The following is a 16,834-nucleotide window of genomic DNA, read 5'->3' as shown; positions in this document are numbered from 1 at the left end:
ACATATACGTACTGTGGATTCATCAACTAAAAGCTGAACTGCATGTCAAAAAAGTGGCAAAAACTCAATTGCATACAAGAATAGGTGACGAATATATAAAAAATAAGAGGATCGAAACAGATACTACAGTATTTCGTATATGTACTGACGGATAAGACTAAAAAAGGAGAAAAAACACAACCAAATAGAACTTCCTATCAGTTTGCGATAAATTTACTGAAGATTCATGAACTACAAATCAACTGGATGACAAGAATAGGTAACAGATCTATGAAAAATAAGAGGATCGAAACAGATATTACAATATTTCGTATATGTACTTACGGATAAGACAAAAAAAGGTGACAAAACTTCAGTATTATACATACATACTCATGGATCGAACCAAAAAAATTGGAAAAACTTCGAATAAAACAAAATCAGAAGAGTTTTGTATCAGTACTCCATATATGTACTGTCAATTCATACAAGAAAAACAACTGTAACAAACCTAAAAACCATAAAAGCGTCAATCAAATCGATTTGATTATCATAATACAATAAAAAAAACAAATCAAAAGAAGAAAAACCGAACAAAATAATCAAACAAGATGATTAGAAAGCATACCTGGAAACAGAAAACAAATATTCTCCTCGTAAATCATAATGATGCACCATCTTGTTCTTCTTCTTCTTAAAAGTAGACTAGGTTTCTGTCAGTACGGGATATACGTACTGCTGGTTCATACACAACAACAAACTGAAATAAATCTAAAACCAACAAAAATGGAACTGGTATAATCAGATCTAATAACGAAATGAACAAACAATCTGATTATTCATCTAGATCTAGTAAAATAATCAACAAATTAGACACGGAGATAAAAGACGAAATCAAATACAACCACGACTAGATCGTGAAAACGCTAATATAAACATTCCAACAAAGAAATTTTCATCTGATTTGGTAGAAGCGAGAGATATTGAAGAAGACCATAAATCTGATCGCATAACAGTGAGAGGAAAGAGAAAACGAATATGAAACGTGAAATGTTTATCTCGTGCTTATAGGTCTTTAAATAGGAAAGGTTATTTTTGGTATTTTCATATTTCACATGTCTAAAACCACATGTGTGTAGGACCAGAAATAAAAAAATTTGGTCCATTTTAATGTTTTCTTTTAGTTATGGACTGGGCTTTAATGAGTGGACCTGCCACTAACTAGTATCACCAAACTAGTACCTACGGGTAATTCCTACTTATCGTAAAGGAAAAAAGAAAGCAGGACACGCTAGTCTTTATTAATATAGTTGAGGGCGTAAATGGCTTTTGCAACCTTATTATCGTATCTCTCTTCTATTTTTTTTTTTTTTTTCATTTTCCCTTCTTTTCTCTTCTTTTCTTATCTCTCTCAACAGGATTCACATCGACTTCTCCTCCTCCCATTTTTTCTGCTCTTCTAATCCCAAACCGAATCTGCAACACCAATTTCTCCAAAACCCTAATCTCACAAATCAAAACTCGTCTTTTGGAAATCAAATCTAATCTTTCAATAACTCAAACCCTAGAAATCGTTTCTTATGTAAAGTTAAATATGTGAGATGCTTGGTTCCAATCTGAAGTTTCTGTCTCTAATTGTGAATTAATAGATCCTGCAAGGTATAACCCTAATATATTTACTTGTTTTTGCTATTATTGTTTTGTCTTTATTTTGACCTAATTCTATGAATAAAATCTTTTGGTAGTTAACATTTTGTAAAGATTTTGCAATTTTTGTTTTTGTTCACTGTATTTTATGGAGTTTTAAAGTATGTGTTTTCTTTTGATTTAAGTTTTGTGGTCATGTGGTGTTTTAAAATGCTGCTTGTATGTGGTATTGATGGTTTTGCTGGTGAAAGTGGTGTGTATTGTTGCTTAGAGTAGGTGATGTGGGTTTTTCTGTTGATGGTGGTAGTAGGTGTTGGTGGTATGGTTAGATCTGCAGATTTTTGGGCTTGTTGGTGCTGGTGGTGCCTCATTAGCTCAGTGTCTGTGATGTACATCTGGATCTACTATGAGAATGGGTGGTGGTGCTGGTGTGATGCAGGTAAAGGTTGGAGGGAGAACAAAAACCATCCTTGTACTTACTAGCATGTCAACTGTACTACTACAGAAAATGTAGTTTGGATGTCAAGAATCTGAACACAATAATTTGTTTTTGAATATGGTTGATTTGGTTTGTTTTTTTTTGCCATGAAAAAGTCAACAAAAACAGGACTTGACGATCGAGTTTCTAATTTTATTAGGGTGTGGAAAGGTGGATCATGTACCCATATACTGGAGGGACATGGGGATGCATGCTATTACGTCTGTTAGTATCATCAACCAGAAAGGTGATTGTCAGTGTAATTTTCCTTCTTTGCAAGTGTCTCTTTCGCAGCTCTGGATTGCTTATTGAGTTAAGTGATCTACATTTGTTCACTTATATGTGTTTTGAAGAATCCTCATCTTTTCTTGTCAAACGATTTAACAGTGCTTTTCTCCTACAAGTGCTAAGAGCAGCTTAACCACACATATACTGCTTCTAAAGATAGGACAGTGGGGCTGTGGAAGGTATAATTGAATTACCTGTTAGACTTTGATCTGTAAATTATGATTGCCATGTTTAATATCTTCTATTGTATACAAGTTTGACGCAGAGGAGCCCACTAATAACGTTAGAGCTTTTAAAATCCTGCGAGGGCACTCATCATCTGTGCAAATTGTTGCACCGCAACCCTCTGGAGAAATGGTATAGCTTATTTTCTCCACTTTCTAATGGCATGTTAAAGTTAAGTCCACCTCCGTCTAAGCAAGCCGAACACATGATTTATTATTTTATCAATACATTTAGGTATGTTTTGGTTCTTGGGATTCCACAATCAACTTGTAGCGGGCAAATGAGTAGGATTCAGATGGTGACTTGGTCTAAAGAAGAGAAAAGTGAACTCTAAGGCTGAGGAATCCCAGCTTGAGGTATGCAGTCTTCATCTTCTCCTGAAATAAGTGGCTGACAATTACCTATAATAAGCTTGTTATCAAGTAGAGTCCCACTCAGTCATAACTATTTCTTGTTATAACCTATTTCCTCATTTTATTTCATGAAAACTCACAGGATAGCTTAACACTAATTTCTGCCTCTTGGTATTCGTATTCAGGGGGAAGCTGTGAGCTCACTTGTTGGCCATACACAATGTGTGTCTTCTGTTGTCTGGCCAGAAGAGCGAACTATATATTCTGCATCATGGGATCATTCCATCAGAAGTTGGGATGTTGAAACAGGCAGAGATGTCTTGAGCTTGGTATGGAAGCCCCAATCTTATGATATCGGTTATATATCGCCTTTTTTGCAAAAAAGAAAAAAGTAAAAAGAATTTATATGTGCTTAAATTTTATCAACTTTGCTTCCTTAGAGAAGCCAAGTGTTACCGGTTAGTTGCTAGTGAGGTTTGGGTATCTGTTATAATAAAAGGAATGTAGCTATATGATTATTACTTGTGTTATAATAACCATATGTTGTGCATTCTATAGTTCTGCAGGAAAGTTCTCAACGACCTTGATGTTGGAGGTGATAGCTCTGCACTCATTGCTGCCAGTGGTTCTGATCCTGTTTTAAGAATATGGGATCCTCAAATATCAGGTGATTTGAATAAAGCTAAACATTAAGTGTGTATCATGCAGTTTTCTTAAAGAGTTCACCTTCTCTAGCGCTTGTCCTGCAGTTTGCATCTTATTCTTCCTGGATCACTGCTTGCAAGTGTCATGACAGCTCACGGAAATATTCTCTCATCAAATCGATGAGCCAATTGCTCAAGTTGAAACCGATAAGGTACATATCAGGATTTATTTCCAATCATCCAAATAGCGTCTATTTCAGAAACTGTGTTTCCTGAATCTTTGATTATGCAATTATTAGGTAACCATCGATGTCGCTAGCCCTGAAGCTGGAGTTATCCAGAAGGTAAATTATCTGTTGTTGTTGTATCTAGTCTACAAAAATATTTCTACAATAATATAGCCTAGGAGCTGTAGCATGTGCTGGAATAATGGCCGTGGCAACATACCCAGGATCTTTAGCAAAGGCTACTACCTTAAGGCAGGATCTTTAGCAAAGGCTAACCTTACTTGTCCTGTTTTACATTAAAACTAGACAGTCCTAACTATCTTACAGATATATCTGTATTGTATAATCTTTAATATATCCATGTTTTTCCACACTAATGCATGATTTATTGCCTCAGGGCTCTTATCTGCATCACAAAGAACTCAAAGCAGCACATGGTGTGAATATCAATGCTCAGTTAATGTCTATTTTCTATTTGATTTTGGTTGGTGCACATTGGTAGATCTATACTTACATCACCACGACATTCTAAATGTGGTTTCATCTAAAATTCCAATCCACTTTTTCAGGGCCTTGATCATGCTATCGCTGGCAGTGTTCTGTATGTGGTGTCCCGATGATGATGTTGAAAACATCAAGGAAGCAACAATGCAAGACATGACGTCCATCATGAGAAGGATTGAGAAAAGTGGTACATGTGTTTGTGTTCAAGCATCAATACCCTTGTCAGTGGTATAAACATAGGTCCTGTACGCAAGAGTGATGTCAGTGGCTAAACCCTACATTAGGATTAACTATGCAAGAAAATTGGTAGGTTTTTACCTTGAACCAAGGTTGAAGGCCCTAGGCTCTTTGTTTCAGTTTGCTTTCTTGAAGTTGTTTTAGATTTAGTTTGGTCATTGTAAAAATGAAACATGAATTTGTTTCTAATAATGATTGAATGATTGAAACATGAAGAGAGAACATAAGGATTGTGATGATCAAGAACATCGATTTTAATTTAGGTCTAGAAATATGCCGGAGTTCCAGCCGGCGGCATCTTTTTTTTAACCGGAAAATTATTTTGCAACGCATATAAACGTAAAACAAGTATCCGTTGCATAACTCACCTGAAATGAGCAACGGATATAACTGCAACCAAATAAATAGAACGTTGACAGAAAACCAAAATAGGACCCACAAAAGTGTTATTTATTTATAATAACCGTTGTACAAATTAATATATACATTGTACAAATTAGAAAAACAAACCGTTGCACCAACAATTGTACAACGTTTGTAAACGTTGCTCAATATAATTTGTGAACGCAGTCCATACGTTGCAGACGGATGCGCAACACCGTTTTGCCAACGTTTATCCGTTGCACAAATTATGCGCAACGCTTATAAACGTCACAAAATGGCTGTTTTGGTGTAGTGACAACACACATAATGCTATCCAAGTGTTAATTTTTATTTTTGAGAATTATTCCGTTTGGTTTGATTGGTCTGGTCTTTTTTTTTTTTTTTTTTTTTAGTAAATCACTCTATTTCACCCTAGCAGTGGTAACAACTCGATTTGTGGGGCCCACCAAATCACTTAGAAATATATTTTAAAAAGAATATAAAAACAGAAGGTGAAAAGGACTCAACGACATATGGTGAAACTACCATGTTATTTCTAACACCTGAGCTCTGTGCTTTTATGAATAGACTCTATTTAGATGTTTCCATCTACTCGGATTGGTTCCTCAACTCCTACAATCAAGAAGCTTCCATCCACTTAGATTAGTTAGTGCCATCCTTAATAGGCATAAATTTCTAGGCTCTGGAGTTTAATAATGCAACTAAAAAGTTTCTCCCATACCCCCAAACTTATATCTAACATTGTCCTCAATGTTCTAAAGATAAAATTAAAAGCATGAACAAGGAGAAGCTGTTACCATTTGAAGTAAAAGAGTTAAGGAAAGATATTACCGTGTTGCATGAGCATGGTTACCTCCCAAGAAGTGCTAAGTTTAACGTCTTTAGCCAGACATAAGTAAAAATTAATCACCTCGAATCATATAGCAATAACTGAAACAACTGTAGATCATCTGCATCAAAAAGTGTTTCCACAGACAAAAAGAAACTACAACAAACCAAGAAAGTGAACAAACATAGCACAACCTTTCCTAGTTTCATGTTTAAGATAACTACACCTAGTTGTGGTTCAGGTTCAAATTCAATAAAGGGGTCTAAATAAAATATTTTCATGGGTTCCACCTCCTTGTAAGTAAAATCCGAAAGATCAGGTTCTAAGGTTTGGAAAAATTTAGAAGCACACAATAATAACCTGAATAATTGAGGATCCTCTAAGTCAATCATATTTGACTCACACAGTTGACTATAATGAGAGTGGTGGTCATTTTTAAGCAAATGTGTCAATTCTATTCTCCTAAAGTACTTAGGTTTTTAGTAATTGACCCATTCGAAATTCATACATTCCCACATTTGGAAGAAAAATATTTGGTGGGAAAACAAAATCAATCTCGGTATCATAGCCTGGGTCAACCACATCAACCAGATGATGGGTTTCTAACAACTGAACTTTCCTTATGGACATCACTAGGCTTAGGAAAACGTGTATGGAGATAATCTTTTAAAATGGCTGAGGCACATATGTCAAGTCCCAAGTGAGGGACGTTTATAAGAGTTAAAGCACATGGAGAATGATAATCACCCCCAAACTTAGAGTTTTCAGTGTCTCTAGAAAGACTAGTCACAACTTCCCTAATTTCGAGGTCGTTGGATTCCTGAAAATGGTCAATTGATTTTTCTAAGTCAGGTACATACTCACTCATATCGACGGACTCAAAATATACCCGTTCCTCTAAACCATCTTTGGCTTCATAATCAAAAGGAAATACTACATCATCTAAGGAAATGTTATCTTTAGTCAAATTCTCGTCCTTTTGAATAGGTGGATAATCATTAAAATTATTTGGATTTGAACTAGAAGTAACATTATCATTGTCAAACTCAATTGGAGTAGCAAATTCCTGATCACTGTGCCTACATATTTCAAATTCTTCATTAACACTATCCTCATCATCATTAGTACTATCCTCATCATCATAATATGAAGATGGTCGAACCTTATCTAAAGTATTGCTTCCAATTCTAACCTCGTAATCTTGATTATGTAAATAAAAAATTTCCTCATTTTTAAGGGTGATTTTTGAAGCAATGTATTGGCAATTCAGTGTAATTCGAGCAATTATTTCTTCCGTCTCTAACTCAAGCCTACGTGTTGACTCAGCAAACTCACATGTTGACTCAGTTATCTTACATGTTGACTCATCTAACTTCATGAGGTTATCTTCTAAAGAAGGTTCACTCATTGTTACAGTTCTTTCGTCCATAACTAAGTCATTTGTGTCCGCTAACTTATGTGTCGACTCAAGTAACTTAGGTGTTGACTCAAGTATCTTACGTACCTCTTCTAGAGGAGAAGTATAAGAATCTTGATCGTGTGACCGGTATTCATGTGGATAGTAATTTGGCTTACCATGGTATGACCCATATCCTTCAAAAGGATGGTGTTCCCAACCACTATTCACACTATGGTCATAATAAGGATAATGTCCATGTTGCTCAGTCGAATAATCATTGTATTGGCTATTATAATACCAGTTCGACATTCTATTGTGCACGTGCAAATGCAAGGTTGACTAAAATGGGTAGGCTCAGGTTACCACAACAAAATATACCCAAAGGTACGAGGCTGAGGTTTGGGGACTTTCAGCTGGTAACTCCCATAAGGCCCAAGGCACGGGTTCAGCTTACTAATCCACGAGTTTTCTTAAAATCGGTAGTCTGACGATGCAATTGGTGTGTGCATGTGTTTTTTTTTTTGTAAATAAAATAATAAAATAAATAAATAAACAAACAATATATACAAGTCCAAAAATAAAGAAAATAAAAACTAATAAAAATCTTGGATTTTCTGTACTTTTTTTAGGTAAGTCCAACTTTCTACTTTTAGCTTCTTGCAAACCTGCATACCAAAAATACCCAAAGTAAAATATAATAAAAGAAATAATATAAAATAAATAAACCTAAAAAATTCTAAAACCTAACCTAAAAGCAAGTCCGCGTCGGCGGCGCCAAAAATTGATGTAGTTTTTATAGTGGTAAAAAAAGTTCATTCAAAGACTTGTAAAGATTTGGTTTCAGAATTTAATAATAGAAAATATATACAGAAGATGTCACAATATCGAGAGGTACTGAGACTCAGGACTCCACCAATTCTCATTCATGTGGTTTAACTAATAATTCTAGACATTCATAGCTCAAATAATAACAATTCATTGACTCTAATTGTTTTCCAGGGTAGATTCTGAATGTAATGACTGTAAATCTAAAGCTTGGGACATCAAAACACTTAATCTAAGAATGGCCCATCAATTGAAATCACAACCATTCAAGAGAAATCATAAATCAATTCAATTTTAGTGCAAATAGTCATATAAAGAATTAATAGAATTACCACAGTGATGAAAAAGGGCTTCCTCCATCGTCCCAGTATTGGGGTTTAGCTCCTCATGTTATTCACGTGCTCAAAATAGGTGTTCATGGCTCAAAAGTGTGAAAAAAAGAGAAAACTAATAACTCAGGCAGTTTGCAACGCTGCAACGGCGTTACAAAGAGACTGTTGCAAGAAATATGATGAACTGTTGCGAAGAAACTATAAACCTGTAAAAAAGTGACCGTCGCAATACTGGAGAAAAGAACACCACTAATTAACGACACACAGAAAGCGTCAACTATGTGCTTCTTCTTCTCTGTTGGTGATGGAACTCGTCTCTGCAACCTAGTTTTCTTCTCTGCAGCTACCCCAAGTTCTCTATTCACCCCCAAACTCTCGACAAACCTCTTTGTGACCCCAAAAACTCCTTTTATACCAAAACAACAACCCTAATCTCTCTCTCTCTTTTTTTTTCATGCAGGTCACGAATATTCCCTTTTATTTTCTCTTTGTAGGTGCTACGAGGAATCCAAACATCTCGTATCTCCAAGGACCAGTCCACCACCGGCTTTTAAATTGAGGCCAAGTCCATCCCCGTCATCTGCTCTCCTACATCTCGTCTGCTTCAGGCCTGAGATAGTGCCCAACGAACTAGACTAGTACCCATGTTCCTTCTCACCTTGATCAAACGACATCATACAAAACCCTTGATCCTTCTTACCATTATTTCCAGGTCGAGAACCACGAACTGCTTCTCAATCTTCCCTGCTCTGCAACTACCGTCTGCCTCGTCACTCTATTTTAGCCGAGATAACATGAAAACAAGCTATTTTTCCGAAACTGACTTGATTACCTTCCCTGTTAGATACTAGCAGGCCCAAACCAACTTGTTCCATCGGAAACCCACGAGCAAATCTCGCTCAAACACAAAACAGGGAAGTCCCAATTCTGTAATTCTTTTCCCGCCAAATTTGATTTTTCAAACGGAGGAGATAACTTCCCCCTATCCAGACTGGGGTGCGTTTAGCCATAGGGGTGCACATAGTAGTTCTGGGGTGCAAATAGTGGTGGGTTACCTCTTATCAACTGAGTTCCCCTTATCCATCTGAGGAGTTCCTTTAATGATTTTCTCCCATGAGCGCAAATACCACTTTTCGAGCCAATTTTTCCACACATATTTATTTCTCCAAAAATACCTACAAAGAGATAAAATACCAAAATAAGTACAAAAAAGGGTACTAACAATATAGAAAATTGAGACCAAAATAGACACATAAATGCGTCTATCATATACTTTCAAGAGAATCAACTAGACAGTCAGACTCAATCTTACGAAAAGTATATCAAAGAGTTATATCTCATTCACTCAATTCAATCTGAAATCAAACAAATAATAATTTGCGAGCCCGATTGAATATAAGAGAGATAACTTGAACGGTACCAAAGACCAATGTTCAAGGATCAATCAATTTCAATCAACAACCAAAAGTTGGATTTACTAATTGATCGATTCAACGCAAATCCTGTGATATTTCAATTATATAACAAAATATAATGCGGAATAGAAATAACACAGACACCAGAAGTTTTGGTAACGAGGAAACCGCAAATGCAGAAAAACCCTGGGACCTAGTCCAGATTGAACACACACTGTGTTTGGCCGCTACATACACCAACTACAAACTCACTTCGGTATGGACTGTAGTTGAACCCCAATCAATATCACACTGATCCAAGGTACAGTTGCGCTCCTACGACTCTGATCCCAGCAGGATACTACGCACTTGATTCCCTTAGCTGATCTCACCCACAACAAAGAGTTGCTACGACCCAAAGTCGAAGACTTTAATAAACAAATCTGTATCACACAGAAAAGTCTACGGTAATAGATAAATCTGTCTCCCACAGAAATACTTACGAGTTTTTGTTCCGTGTTTTGATAAATCAAGGTGAACAGGAACCAATTGATAAACCAGACTTATATTCTCGAAGAACATCTCGGTATTATCAATCATCTCACAATAATCTAAATTATGATGGCGAAACTAGATATTATGGAATCACAAACGATGAGACGAATATGTTTGTGACTACTTTTATATCTTTCCTATCGGAGATATCAATCTCAAGTCAAATTACGATTGTACTTAGTACGATAGAAACATCAAGATCAGATCACACAACCACGAGAAAGTAGTATCGGTCTGGCTTCACAATCCCAATGAAGTCTTCAAGTCATTAATCTACAGGGTCTCGGTAGAAACCTAAGGTTAAAGGAGAATCGACTCTAGCTAATACAACTAGTATCACACAGGAGGTGTGGGGATTAGGTTTCCCAGTTGCTAGAGTTCTCACTTATATAGTCTTTCAAATCAGGGTTTGCAATCAATGTTAGCTTAGTAACAAAGCATTCAATATTCATTGTTAGATGAAAACCTGATTAGATTCAAGCTAATATCTTTCAACCGTTAGATCGAAACTTAGCTTGTTATACACAAATGAAATGCACGTTTTTAGGTTTGTGTAACCGTACCCAAATATGTACATCTAGTTGGTTCAACAGTAGTTAAACAAATGGTTAGCCGTATGAGCACTTTCATATCAACCATATTATTATTTACCATAACTAGTTCAAATGACTCAAATGAACTAGTTAGAGAGTTGTTCAATTGCAAGGAAATCTTATGTACTACACAAGACACAATTGAAGCAAAAACGATTTGATTCACTCGAATCGGTTCATGAACTATATAGCCACGGTTTGCAATAGCATTCCTTAGTTTATTAAGATAAGTTCACAAACATCGTTTTTAGACATAACCTACTCAAGTTCGCGTACTGGGTTCGCGGACTTAAGTTCCCGGATGGAGTTCACAAACTCCAGTAGAAATTCTGGGGTTTGAGAACTTTGCCAGTTCGCGGACTGGGTTACAAACTTGCATTCCTTAGTTTATATAAGTTTAAGTTCACGAATAATCGTTTTTAGAAAATAACCAACTTAAGTACGCGGACTTAAATACTCGGAATAAGTTTGTGAATAGTTCACAAATTCCAGCAGATTTTCTTGGGAAGAGATTCTCCAACAGCACGCGGACTGGGTTCGTGGACTCTGTTCCGGATTTCCTGATCAACAAAGTACGCATACTTTGGTTCAAGGAATAAGGACTTATACATGTATGAGTTACCACCCAATGCTTATATCCAATAATGGTTATATAATCTAAACTATCATTTCAATCATTTAAACATTCTTAGAGGACGTTATATAGTTGTTGTTCACAAACTACTTTTCGTCAAATCCATTTTCAAGTGATTGAAACTTATCATGACTTTCGTCACTAGTAAAGATAAACTTGGCCAAAGCGAAAGCTTTCCAACACATATTTCGAGAAATAGATAAGCGAGATAAACTCGGCTCGAAATAGCAAATGTGTATAATCAAAGTCTATATAGCAAAACAACTTTTGTCTCAAGATAGGAGATAAAGTAGATAGAATTTTGAGTAATAGATAAGTTCAAGTCTTCACATAACTTTTAGTCGATGAAGTTCCACCAGTTCCTTGAGTATTTCCTCGTCTTTGTATGATGATCTCCATGGAGTCTTGAGATCAACTACACTTTCTATCTGTTAATACCCAAAAATCGCTCCTAGGCAAAACAATGTACTGTGGAGTACTTTCTTTAGGTTCGAAAATCAAAATCATACAAAACGAGCCTAAACCAAGGAGTTGACATTCACGTTTTTCTTCGGTTACAAAGAGAGAAAATGGGTTGATCTTAGGGGAGGGAAAGCAAAGAAAGTTTGAGGAATTCAGTGGTGATTGAACTGAATGTGAGGTTATTGAACTATGGAAGAAGAAGAGTTTGGGAATGATAAGCTTGTTATGTCTTCTGAATAGACAAGGTAGTCTATTTATAGCTGGAATACTCATTGTTTCCTCTTAAGTAGTGGAGGTTGTGGAGAGAAGGAGATAGTGGGATAATGGTATGGTTACGCCCATTATGTTTAGGAAGTTTCTAGAAACCCGTAAACCATTACTCCATTACTTATCCACTTCCTTTACCGCTCTCAACCGCTTGATACTACTTGTAACTTCCTTATCATGGGGTGTTTCCATAACACATGTTGATGTAAACCACCATAACAATACCCATTAATAATTCCCCCATGTAACGTATTTTTGATTTTCTCGTAGGAATTAGTAGAGTCGTGGACTTGTTCCAGTCTTATCTAGACTGTCACGGTTCTTGAATGAATAGCCTAAGCTAGCCTGACTTTGTCGAAGTGGCATAGCTTGAAGAGACAACTCGACTTCAAGGTTATGTGTGGCTAATAATGAGTTTGTCGTAAGATGGCATTGTAAACAAGTCCATAGCCATTTAATATGCTCATGTTGTATTTTGTGGTACACGGCGTACTTTGTGCCATATTTGATTATGATAGCAATAATACACGAAGTAATCGCACTAAGTTAATAGATAGCTAAGTCGGGAGCGACTTAATCGACAGCCAGTCGAGTCGGCATAGACATGGGTACTAGGATTGGAGCAATGTCGTGGCCATAGACAAAGAGGCCGTATCCATATGACTTGTCTAAGCGAGACATGGCTAGGCGAACCTGAAGACAAGGTGGCCGTGTCTACCAGCTTGTTTGTGCCAAGAGACTAGGAGGCCATTCAGGCCAGGCTATGCTGGCTAGTAAGAAGGTCGTGGCTAACTGGAATCCAGGCTAGGTCGGCTAGCATGAAACCATGGCCAGGCTAGATAAGGCATGAAAACAGGGAGGTCGTGGCCATGGTTAGCCAGGCCTGAAGACAGGGAGGCGTGGCTAGGCTAGGCAAGGTATCCGGCTAGGCTAAGCTTAGAGGAAGGTAGCCGTGGACCCGGCCGAATCGAGAGACAGGGAGGCCGTGGCCTGACTAGCTAGATGGCTAGCTAGGAATACAAGGAGGCCGTGGCCTGACTAGGAGCTAAGTGGGGACATGACTAGCTATGCTAGGGATGAGGTGGCCGCGGCCACTAGATAGGCCAAGGCTGGGAGATAGCGGGTTGTGGTCTGACTAGCTGGTCAGCTAGGGAGCTATGGAAGCCATAGACATATGGCTAGCTAGGCGGAATATGGCTAGGACGGAAAACAAGGTGGCTTGTCTTGGAAATAGAAAGGTATGTCGTGGCCAAAGACATGGCCAGGCCAAAGGATAAAATAACAGTGGCCAAGACAAAGAGGCTATGGCCGGTTGGACCAGGCTAGGAGGTCGTGGTTAGTTATGGAACTAGTGGCTAAGGCCTTGGCTAGTTTACTAGCTAGGGATTCCATGGCCAAAGACATGGTCAGGCCAAGAGATAAGGAAGCCGTGGCCTGTCTAGCCAGTTGGCTAATTAAGGAATCAATGGCCACGACCTGATTCTGTAGTGTGGCCATGTTTGGCGCTAGCACTTTGTTTGTAGCATACAGAACATACTCGAGGAATTCTACCGTGGAAGTTATGCGACTCGAGGTAATATTCCAAATATTATGCTTCTGGTGATAATTTTATTCAAAGTAGCGCAGTTGCTTATTCTGAATACTTATAAATTGTATTCATCAGTACATGCTGATTAATACATAATAATTCATATGGCCATGCATAAGATAATGAGAGTTCAGCGGGGTGAATCTCCAAAATCTTGCAGGCATATTGAAGGACAGTATGGCCATTAACAGGATACACATTCTCAAGTCTCTTGCGGAATATGATGTAGAAGTACAAATATATAATTCTGATGCCGGGGCAGGAATTTATATATATTTATAAACATATATAGAATACCGAGAGTTCAGCTGGGTGAAGCCCTAGTACATATATGATTATAGATACGTCTCAGTGTAAGTTCAGAGGTGATTTTTACAAGTTTTTCCCTTGTCGAAAAACCACCATCTACATTAAGTCCCCTGCTTAGCACGGAATAGTAATGTTTCGTGGTAAGCACTAGATGGTGACAATGACGCTAAAGAATTTTGGAAATTTAAGACTCAGTTAAAGAGTAGTTACTTAGCCTTTTCTCCTCCAGGCAATGTTCTTGGCACAAACTTGGGATTTAGGATTAGACTCTTTTGTGAGTAAGTGATAGACTCTGGTGCTCAGGATTTGATTATATGGTGAACACACTAGCAATAAAATCATCGAGGCAGCAATGTGATGAACGTATGTAGATGAAGCCCGTGGCGTGACTGGAAATAGCGAAAGCCATCATGAGATGTTGATGACAGACTGGATCTCTGGATGCAGTGGACTCTAATATTTTCTTTTCAGGTATATTTGAGTATGACAACCATTGAAGCATAGAAGAACCATCGACTCTGTTTCTTTCACATCATTCGCTCCAGGAGGCTTCGAGTCTTGATACGATGTCGGTTTTCGATATTTGACCCCAACCTTCGAAGCTAACGGATAAGGCTATCATATGCAAAAGGAATCACCTGATTCTAAGTTTGTATGGCCGATCTTCCATACATGGACATTTGCAGTTTGTAATCCCTTGTAATTATTGAAACTCCATGAGCTTCAGTAAAAGAAACATATCTTCCATGTTTGACCCCAACCTTCGAAGCTAATGGATAAGGCTATCATATGCAAAAGGAATCACCTGATTCGAAGTTTTTATGGCCGATCTTCCATACATGGACATTTGCAGTTTGTAATCCCTTGCAATTCTTGAAACTCCATGAACTTCAGTAAAAGAACCATATCTCTTACCCCGTGTATCCGTTTGATATGCCCCCTTAGTATGTCGTAGCAAAGACATAGACAAAAATTTCTTATGAAGGATGTATCGTCACATTCCTCATCGATGGTTGCGGATTTCTGAACTTCCGAGAGCATTTTGTAAGTTGTATAGTCGAAACTAGTATTGTGACTGCAAGTACTTGTTTGTTTCAGGCTTGCTTGTATATTGATGGTGTCACCCTGAGAATTGATACAACATCTTTTCCGTCATTAACCAGTGTGGTCGAAATTACTGGTGACAGAGGCGGAGTCCCCATGTCATGGGTGTGATCAGGTACGGAAAGACATGTCGACAGATGTCTTCCTATGTTGCTGTTGTTTCCGTTGCGCCAAGGCTGGAGTAAGAGATGGAATTAAAGTTGAATCTCTTGTTGACTGCTAAGCCGCAATTGAAATGTTCTTTAAACTCCTGAGCATTGACTAGAATGAAATTTTATTTACTCTGACTTTTTAGCTCATACGCTTACTCTTGCCCTTCTGACTGCGATGATGATATGTTTGGAACGCTCGTATGGGCATAATCTTCCGAAGGCGTTGGGTGAAGTAGACAAGCTCTAATGCCTACGTGCTGCTATCATGTCTTCAAGGAATTCGCTCCAAGCGGCATCCTTTGAACTATCTTCTGAATCTTGGATTGTTGTATGTATTGGGATGCGATGAGCAATCCCCAGTCATACTTCTTTTCAGTTATTAGAGATGTATTTCCTAGTCGACTTTGGAACACAATGCGGTCTTGTAAGGAGTTGTAAATGTGTATTAGATCCGATGGTGTGTGAAGATATCTTTGCGGCGTACTTTTGGAGGGAAAGGAATCCTCATCAAATTTGAGGGGCTCTCTTATTGTCTATCTTCTATAAGATGGATCTTATACAAACCTTCAATCATCAAGTATGATTCACGCGATTCTTCGCATGTGGCTATGCCTCGGCCAATGCGAGCTTTCTTGTTTATTGAAGAGTCTCGGAACATTCACAGGAACGGTAGTTTTGTTTTACTGTTGATCATCAGCGGGTCCCTTGGTAGTAACTTCTGCAGCTGAGGTGCGTCGGATTTGGCTTTGCTCAAGGATGATACGACCATAAGTATCTCTGGATCTTCCTTCAGGATCTGTGGTAGGCACATGTACAACTTTATGTCGAAAAATTTCCGCGGCTCGTAAAGCTTTGACAGTGATGATGTTGACATCTGATCCAGCATCGATAAATGTCTTCTCAAATTCAGCTTGCGTGATATAGGTGGTTCCCGGTTGGACTTCATATCATTCTTGTTGATCCCGGTCTCATAGATAGGATTGCATGAATCTGGCTGAGGGCCGTGAAAGCATCCCGCGCTGGCATCCCTCAGGTGTAATTATTATGATCCCATTTTCTCGTAGAAGATGCGCTTCTATTGCATTCGCCGGTAAGGTGGTGACTGTGTTTAAACTTCTAAAACTGAAGGAACCTCCAGTCCCCAAGTGTAGCTTACTTTGATTGTATAACCTTGAATCCATGCCTCTGGGATTTGGTACGAGCTTATTGTACTCTTCTGGATGCGATACTGGGATGCTTGGAACATCATATGGACGAAGTATTCTTTGTAGTGGTTGTTGTTATGGTGAAGCTCTGGCTGTTATCAACAAGCGAGAAGCAACGGTTCTTGGAAGCAGTTGTGATCAGAAGAGACTTCATTGTCGTGGGAACAAAACAGGTGCTGGAGTTGCATGGGAGTCCGCGGAAGCAAGGGGTTGGCTGGAT

General features: G+C 38.1%; 1 pseudogene; it reads left to right on the top strand.

Moving 5' to 3' along the window:
• The first annotated feature begins 2,038 nt into the window (after nt 1–2,038).
• LOC113295301 lies at nt 2,039–4,806 on the top strand (annotated as a pseudogene).
• The last annotated feature ends 12,028 nt before the right edge of the window (nt 4,807–16,834 follow it).

This window comes from Papaver somniferum, chromosome 7 (assembly GCF_003573695.1).
Source record: "Papaver somniferum cultivar HN1 chromosome 7, ASM357369v1, whole genome shotgun sequence".
Taxonomy (NCBI): domain Eukaryota; kingdom Viridiplantae; phylum Streptophyta; class Magnoliopsida; order Ranunculales; family Papaveraceae; genus Papaver; species Papaver somniferum.
The sequence above is the reverse complement of the archived record's forward strand: the minus strand, read 5'-3'. Positions and strand labels throughout refer to the sequence as shown.